The 9,277-nt window shown below is 46.6% G+C and overlaps 1 pseudogene; it reads right to left on the reverse strand.

The window, feature by feature from the left end:
- Positions 1 to 3,065: 3,065 nt before the first annotated feature.
- On the reverse strand, positions 3,066 to 5,196 carry LOC119280924 (annotated as a pseudogene).
- Between the last annotated feature and the right edge of the window lie 4,081 nt (positions 5,197 to 9,277).

Raw genomic sequence — 9,277 nt, forward strand, 5'->3', positions numbered from 1 at the left:
GTGAAGATCGCCCGCTCCTTCTGCAGCGCCACGAGCCGCTGCGCCTCGGCCAACTTCACACCCTTTCCCTTGTCGGCTTTCGGGGCCATGGCGGAGGTGGTGGGGAAGGTCGACGGCGTGGTGATGCTGGTGGCAATGGGGGGGGGGTGGAGCGCTGCTCTCTCGGCTACGAGAAGAAGGGGGGAGCGGCGGAGTTTGTGAAGAAGGAGTAGCGACAACCAGCGAGGGGGAACGAACTGCCTCTGTTTCCTCTGCTTATAAAGAGGGACGGGGCGGACGTTTCGGCCTTCCAAATAAACAACCACCCACGATCTCTCCCATGATGCTGCATTCAACGCGTGCCATTATGGGAGAGCGCGGTGGATACGGAGCAAGATTTGGCGTGGCCCAGCCCGCGTGTGCCCGTGCCCTGTCTTGGGCCTGGCCCAACAGCACTCGGCACCGTGTCTGGCCCAGGCCCGGGGGCTCTTGTCGGTGTACTAGAATAAGGGTACCCTAGTACCCCGAACTTGTGCACGGGCAGTTGCACCACCCCGCGGCAAAGGCTTGCCGGGCGAACGCCAAGATCCCCCAAGGTTCCCTTGGAGCCATCCAAGAACAAAGTATTTAAGCTAAGGAGATAAGACCGCGGCAAGAGGAGCTTGCTGGGAAGGCCAACCAAGGCGCTCCAAGGAACTTGCCGCGACGCGCCACGCGCTCCGGCAAGGCAACAAGGCCCCGGCAAGAGGAGCTTGCCGTGAAGACTAAATAAGGTACCCCGAGGCCCGGTGAGCGACGAGCTTCTGGACCCGGCGAGATAACAACAGCGGCAAGGCGCTTGCCGCGGCAGGCGGCCACTCTGCGCCCACGCTCCAGCGCATCCACCAACGTGTCGCTCTGGGGGCCTCTCCGGGCGCGCGTGGCGGGAGGCTGTGCAGCCAACGGTGCGCAGTGCCATGGGAAGCTGACAAGATCGCCATCGTGGCGAACGGTGGCGCCCCTAACGGTCCTTTTTTGCACTGTTCGGGCGACTCAGACGGGCATTTAATGCCCTTGTCCCCTGCCGTCAGGGTTAGGTAGGGTGCACTGTACAAGCAACTGTATCAACTACCTCCCTTTTTACGTTTTTACCCTCCTCTGCGTTGCCACCTGTCGGTGACCCCTTTACCGTATAAAAGGAGGCCCATGCGCAATGTAGAGGAGGTTCGGACAGTTGGCTTCGATTCATTCGTAGCCCAGAAAACATCACACTCTCTCGCTCGAGACCAAGAACACCAGATAATACAACCAGACAAGCAGCAGTAGGAGTGTTATCTCTCCGGAGAGCTCCGAAGCTGGGTAAACTGCTCGTGTGCCTCGCCTCGATCTGCTCTTCGTGCGACCTCCGCCCCTCGCCGAACCGAAAGGGGCCCGGTCCGCCGGCCCCATAGGTGTTCGTGGATCAGTTTTCCCCGACGGTAATCAAATAGTTTAATTGTCATCTTTTGACCCATTTTACTAACAATCTTTATCAGCTTCCTCACTTGATGTTGGCTCATCGATATCTCATTTCCCCATATGCAGAAAGGGTCGAAGCGCGGATCTTTACAAATAACATGTGTACCAAAAAGCACCAAGTTAATATTAGAAGCTAAACACCAATTTCAAAATGATGTAGTACAACAATCTTTTATAATATCTTATAACATCCAATATGCTCATATGTTAGATGAATTAACATCTTATATTATGGGCCGGAAGGATTTTATAGCATTCTTACAAATTATCGGCTGATTAACTGCTAGTGTATCCATGGGTTAGAGTTAGTTTGAGCTAGTTCGGGCTCAAATAGCCCTGAAGTATATTTAAACATGAGGGCTAGTTTGAGCTAGTTGCATCCATAACCCACCCAAAAAAAACTATCCAACCCAAGTGGTGCTAATTGGAGCTAGTTCTCCTAGTGCAGTTATTGTCGATCTACCCCTATCATCCAAACACCTCTTTGGATGGAGTTAGTTCAGGGTTAGTCATGAGCTAGAAACTAACTCTAACCTCTAGCTAAGTTGAGTATACAAACAGGGTTGTGTTGTTGTTGTTGTTGATGATGATGATGATGCTCTTCTACGTATATCTAGACTTCATCACAACATTAAGGTAACACTCTTCCTTGTTGCTATGTAGCCTAGGATGGCATATTTATACATTAATTACAGCGCATGTTGCTATGTAGCCTCAAATATCTTTCCCTAATAATAAAGCGGCGAGCGTTTCTGGTCGTACATCGTTGTCATTTTTCATAAAAGCCCCTCTATTTCTAAGAATTCAACCCACAGTCCTATTTTAAGAGGTCAATTAAAAAAGCGTTTCGTACTTACAAAAATGTCCTACATTGTTTATTATTCTACCCGCAGTGCTATTTTGAATTGCTAAACAAAGACCACACACAAGCACGACCATGGGCTCTCCTCCTCGCGTACGGGTATGGCGCAGCGGCCGCCACCATGCGAGGTTGTGCGACAGGTCTTCTTCTCCAACCATCCGCCGCCTCCCCATCCGCTTCTAATCTTTTCGGGCGCCACCCCAAACCTCCTTGGCTGCTCACCCCATGCGTCACGCTGTGCGGGATTCCTCGCCGACCCTCCCTTCATAGTTCCATTGCATCCCCTTCTCCAGCGTTCCCTTCAGCCACTGCCGACTCCAGCCACTTCCCTCCCATGCTCCTCTCCAAAAAGATTGAGGCAACCCGTGGAGGGACAGCACGACGACGCTCTAGGGAGCCAGATCCAGGAGAGGTAAGATAAGGATGGCAGCGGAACGGGGGCATGAAGTGCAGTGTATGCACAAATGGGTTGAGCACTTACTGTGTTTGTCCATGATCATGCCTACTATCTTCATCCAACGATGCTTGCAAGGTAAGAACAAATCTGTGTGCATAACCTACCTTCAAGCAGAGAGGATTGATTGTTTCTGCAATTGTACAAATTGGATGTGGAAAAAAAACTCGGCATGTTTACATGAAGCTAGATTCCTGGAAAATAAGTGTTTTCGCACTGTATATGAAAATGAAACTGCTAATTATTAAGTTACATATGTTCTTTGTTTCCTGGTCATACCTTCAGCACCTGATTAACAAAATATGTGTCTCTGATGTTGGAAATTCCATCTGAATTTGAATCCTAACAAAAGGCAAACACAAAATTATTAGGAGGGACTATCTATGCATTACGAGTATATTGGGTAGGGAATCTGTGTTATACAAGTTAGTGCCAATGGGGAGGCACTCTCTAAGGAAAAAGTATCTCACTTATCATTGATAGAAGACACTGAGTTCACAAATAAGTGATGGACGAGCCTCAATTATTTTCAGGAGGCCATCATGTTGACAAGAAAGTTGCTGCTCAACCTATTTTTACAATCAGAAAAATGCAATTCTACGAGATAGTAAATGTATGATTTTTTTAGGGTGCATCTATACAGCAAACATGTGTGAAACAACAGTTTGATTTGGATGTTAGAAGTAAAGAAAGTTGTAAAACCAAAGCAACATTGGTTAGGGTTCTTACAAAAAAGTATGGTCTGAAGTAAGAAATCTTTTTAGTTTGTGGGTTGGAAGTACCACATATAAGCTTAGTCCATGTGAATTGGCACACTGTTTGGAACAAAATGAAACTTAGCAATACAATTTGGTAGTTAAACTAGTCTTTAGTTTTAGTTTTAGTTTTAGTTTTAGTATATGTTTAGTTCTGTTTTCTTGTGATGTGAACCTAATGAACAGAAAAGCCTTATGGTGTTTTATTTTTTATACATGCATCAAGTCTGTAAATTTAGTTTTCTTTTCTAAAATTGCTCGTCAGCGACTGAATCAGGGGGAAATTTATGAAAAGTGAACTAGCAAACAAACTGTAGCAGTTCCCAGCTAATTTTATAAAATCATCCCAGTGAACTTTTGTGTAATTGGTCTTTTTGTTCTCATATCTTGGAATATAAATGACGAACCTCAAATTTTTTTACATTTGGTTTTGTATGATGGGCATGGCTACATAATAACCATAGTATACATCAATTTTGTATTGATGTATGAAGGTAAAATGTATAAAAGATGTCTATGCTTATTATACTTACTTCGTGGTTTGTTATTTAGCTCTTCTTTAGCCCAGCTGCAATTCCTAAAGGTTGGTGCACACACTCAAAAGTGCCTCCTAGAGCAGTAGAGATGTTGTCTCTGCAACGTTGACACATCGATCGGTGCATCTGAATGTATACATTTGCAACCTTCAAATTTAGAACTAGCAGATTTTTGCTGCTACTGTTACTTACAAAGAATGATGTATCATGTGTACATTTCCAAGGTGCTTTGCATTCTGTATAGTGAATGTACTGATTCCACTATATCCACCATGGATCTGCATACATTGGAGATACCCAATAATCAGGAATAAATATAGCCAGAAGTCTAGGATGTTTCACCTCATTTTGCATATGAGTAACTATGGTAACGTAGTTCACACTCCATTTGAGTAAGCGTCATTTACTTTGCAATTTCTCAGTTTGTCGAGGCATGTTGTTCCAACAAAAGATATACGAGATTCCAACTCAGGTGCTTAGTGTAAGAGATTTACAGACATTCCCGGTCCAAAGAAGAAGCAAGTGTAGTGAATTGCTAGCCATTTGCAATCACCACATGGAGAAAAAGTTAGCAAGAGAGATTTTCTTACAAGGAAGGATTCACCGGGAGAGAGGTGACTGGCATGAAGACGGTGGACCAGACGGTGCAGGCCGCCTTGGGCAAGCTGGCGGCTGTCAGTCAGCGACCCCCCTTCCTGTCGTCGGTAGAAGCTGCCCTGCCGGGACCACAACCTTCTTTGCATACGCGCCGCCAGTAAGCAGCGCGTACACATGCAAATGCAACAGCTTATGCAAAAAAGTGAGGTTTAGAGCAGCAGCGGCCATCAGCAAATTCACCATGGGGGCATGCTTGGCACTTGGTACCGACGGCCCTGCGCGGGGGGCATTAGCCCCAAGCGCGACGATGGTGCGAGAGCACTCAAGCCCCGGGTAGGGGGAAGCGCCGGCCAGCGGCGAGTACCGGCCCTGCCGCTGGACCGTGTTGTCGTGAGTGACTCTGGCAGCGGACACCCCAACAAGCTGCTCTCCCTCCCCCGGCACCAAGAGATCCTCGACCTCGCACACCTGCAGCACCTCGGGCCCGCCGGGGCTCGCAGTCACCACCAACACCATCGTTGCATCCGCCCGCCTGCGCTCATCTCACTTGCTTCCAACTTGTGGCTCTCGGTAGCTCCGTGTGTACACGCCACTGCTCTACGGCTCTGCTCTCGGCTCTACTTAGATACAGGGCTGGGCTTCTCCAACTAGATCCGGCCAAAGAAAGTTGGACGGCAAAATGTGGTTATGGCAAAGCTCATGTGAGGCAATATAGCAAATTAACCATTTCATGTTTGTTTATACATTAAAAATAGTCCCACATTGCTTTCTTACAATGTATTTTATCAATTTATATACTTTAGCAATGCCTGACAAATCAACAAGTTGGGCAATAAGCGACCACTCTTGAGATTATAAGCCAATGGAAGAAAGACACACCCGATTAAATCAGTTCTGCATTGGTGATGGGCTTACGAAAAAGAGACCCGGTTAAATCAGTCATGCACTAATGCGAACAACAGCGATCATATTTTTGTCATGGGCAGTCGAGCGTGCATGCTTGCGAAACCTGAATTTTGTTGCTTCCAAGAGCCTCTTGTGAAGGTCCACTAGACTTAATTCACCTCCCACCTCCTCAGAACGGGAGATGAAGCCGTGGTCATATTACTCAAAGGAGGTCATCGCAAAGACATGGTGACTTAAGTGGCAAGGCGAGCGTCTAAATGCAAATTATTCACGTTTTGATGTCGCGTGTTAGATTGTGACCAGAAGGCCGAGAGAAGATAGATCCATGGATACACGAACTCTCCCAGATGCATAGGATATGTCCCACTATGTTCTCTCCTTCAGTTAGTTCTGTGCATAATCATTCTAAGTCGGTATATTGTTTTTAACATCAACACCTCGTTTTTTTCCCGTTGCAACGCACGGGCATTTGTGCTAGTATTACATATGGTCCTAGTTAACCTAACATTAAACGGATTGCAGATATATTCAGCTAAAAATCCGATTCACCGATTAGTCCCTTATCAGCCGCGGGCCTATATGGTACCAGCTACCAATATCCTGAACAGTGAGCATATATAATCCATGGGATGAAACTAACCTCGATGGAGAATAGCAGTCGCTCCCAAAACTGTTCTGTGTAGGTACATTGAGAAGCATGTTAAGCACAACAGGCTAAACATCAACCAATATTATCCATGGCAAACAAAATAATCTCCAAAAGATAGCTTCAGTGTGCAGGTTTAAGCACGCTAGTAAAGCAAAACATGTGGAAAGGTGTGTTAACTGCAACAGGCCTAACATTTAACAACAAGCAAACATAGTCATTCAGACTGGTATTGTGCCGGTCTAAGTACACTAGTTATTGTTAAATAAAAATGGACAGGCGTGTTACCTACAAGATGCAGCAACCAAATGTAATCATTCATAGTGGTATTGTTGAAACTACTACTGATGAGATTGAACTGGACAGTTCATACTTGCACATATAGAACATCACATTGTGAATAACTAGAATAAACAAGGCATACTACAAACAACCAAAGATAACATTTGAAACTGGACATATGCTAACTACAAAAAACAGAACAATCAAAAAACTTTAAAAGAGGCATATGCTAGCTATAACAGGATGGACAGCAAGCAAATATATGCATTCCTATCAGTACGTTTAAAACTGCATTGATGAAATGTACTGCATAGTAAATAATTGCACATATAGAGCATCACATTGTGAACAACTGAAATAACAAGGCATACTGCAAGCAACCAGATATAGCAATTAAAACTGGACATATTCTCACTACAATACAAATGGGACTTGACAAAACAAATCATGGGTTTCCCCATGTGAAGAAGCACAACAAAACAAATTATGGGATTCCTCACATGTCACAGATGGGTTCGTTCCCGTGGGAAGAGCATGGACCCTAGATGCGCTCCATGTTGTCGCTGATGGGCTCCTTCCCCTTGGAAGAGAACGGCTGTAGGGTGCCCTCCCTGATGTCGCAGACGGGCTCATTCCCCTTGGGAGAGCATATGGGCTATTTCCCCTTGGAAGAGCCGGAGAGGGTGCCCTCCTCGTGGTCGCCGTCGATGAGGTTTGACTTGGAAGCTGTGGATCCCAAGCCAGGGTCGCAGAACGTGTCCTTCAGAAATGACAAAAGGGGCTCAATGGCGATGAAGGATGGCAAATTCTTGACAGTGACCTAGAGGAGATCAGCGGAGAGGCCATGGATGAGATCGATGGCGATTGAACCCAAGGGGTTGGGGGTGGGCCACTTAACCTATGACATAGCCCGCCTCAGGCCGTAGTTGTCGACGGCCTCAATGTCGTAGCCATCGTCTGCGACATACCCACACTAGCCCGCTGATTGAGTGTCTGCGGCCAGTAATGGTCGTCAGGTTCCTTGGCGACATTGGGAGAAGAGACCGCGATACAACTCTTTTGGGCCAGTCGCTCCTCAAGCTCCACAGGAAGCATAGTCGGGCTTAGGTTGCGAAGCTCTGGAGTGGGGGATAGGGATGGGGATGGGTATCTGTGGGAAAGGGGGCGTTTGGCAGGCATCATCTAAGAAACTCAGGGCGGCCTGGGTATGGAGATCGGTGGGTATGCTTCACAGGCAAACCGGCAGATGTTGACAATGGAGGCCTTGCGGCGGCAGCGGCGGGGACCTTGCTAGGTTTTCGAGCGAGGGAGGTGGTGTGTGTGCGCGCGTGCTCGAGGAGGTTTTGGTGTGTGTGTGTGTGTGGAGGGGGCGGGGGTGTATTTGAGGAAATGACACAGGTACTGAAAATTTTACTATGCGGGAGTGAAATGCCGGGGCTATTGAAAATTTTGATGATGGTGCATCGCACAGGGTCCGGAGATAACAACCGTGTATTATGAAACAGAAAAACCCTCGAGGCGGGCATATATTTTCTAGGGATGCAGGCGGGAATGGGAACAAGAAACATCGCACACGGTCTGGAGATAACAATCTTGTGTTATGAAACAGAAAACCCTAGAGGGGGGTAGATATTTTATAGGGATGCATGAAGGATTGGGAACAAGAAACATCCCACACGGTCGAAACACAATAACCGTGTGTTATCAAACAGAAAAAGCTGCAGGCAGGTAGATATTTTCGACAAGGGAAGCCTTTTGGAGCCCAATGTACTGTGCGGATGTGTGCGTGACAGGGGCACCGGCATGGCACACGGTTAGTTTCAGCGAACCGTGTCTATTGCGTCATCCGGCTTGTCTAATGTTCATAAATTTCACAAAAAATGACGCGGGATAGGGTCAGAACACGAACACACTTGCTTGTGGACACTATTTATGTATGAATAGGGTGGTTTGATTTTCAAATACAAAATGCACCTCCGATGTCGCACCTATCTCGCAAAGCGCATGGTATTGCTTGCCCCCCTCCCTCGTGTCGGCATGAAGGGAATCCTAAGCTATGAGTGCATGCCCCCCCCCCAACCGAGGTTCAACTAGCAAAGTGCGAAGTACTCCCCCCGTCCGAAAATACTTGTCATCAAAATGAAGAAAAAGGGATGTACCTAGAACTAATACACATCAAGATACATCCCCGTTTATTTATTTTGATGACAAGTATTTCCGGACGGATACATCCCCTTTTATTTACTTTGATGACAAGTATTTCTGGACGGAGGGAGTAGCTAGCATCCCCCCTCCCTTGTGTCGGCAAGAAGGGAATCCTAAGCTATGAATGGATGTCCCCCCAACCATGGTTCATGATGACCCGCAAGTATACAGGATAGTTGTAGCCTCTTTTCATAAGTAAGAGTGTCGAACCCAATGAGGAGCTAAAGGTAGAACAAATACTCTCTCGAGTCCTATCAGCCACTGATACGACTCTACGCACGCTTGACGTTCGCTTTACCTAGAACAAGTATGAAACTAGAAGTACTTTGTAGGTGTGATAGGATAGGTTTGCAAGATAATAAAGAACGTGTAAATAAAAACTAGGGGCTGTTTAGATAAAGATGCAATAAAGTAAATATAGCGAGTGTGGAAAAGTGGTGGTAGGAGTTGTGGAATTGTCCCTAAGCAATTGACTATGTTACTAGACCGATAATCACTGTTGCAATTCTATTTGAGGGAGAGGCATAAGCTAACATATCATCCCTTACTTGGAATTCT

The sequence above is a fragment of the Triticum dicoccoides genome, chromosome 3B (genome assembly GCF_002162155.2).
Source record: "Triticum dicoccoides isolate Atlit2015 ecotype Zavitan chromosome 3B, WEW_v2.0, whole genome shotgun sequence".
NCBI lineage: Eukaryota > Viridiplantae > Streptophyta > Magnoliopsida > Poales > Poaceae > Triticum > Triticum dicoccoides.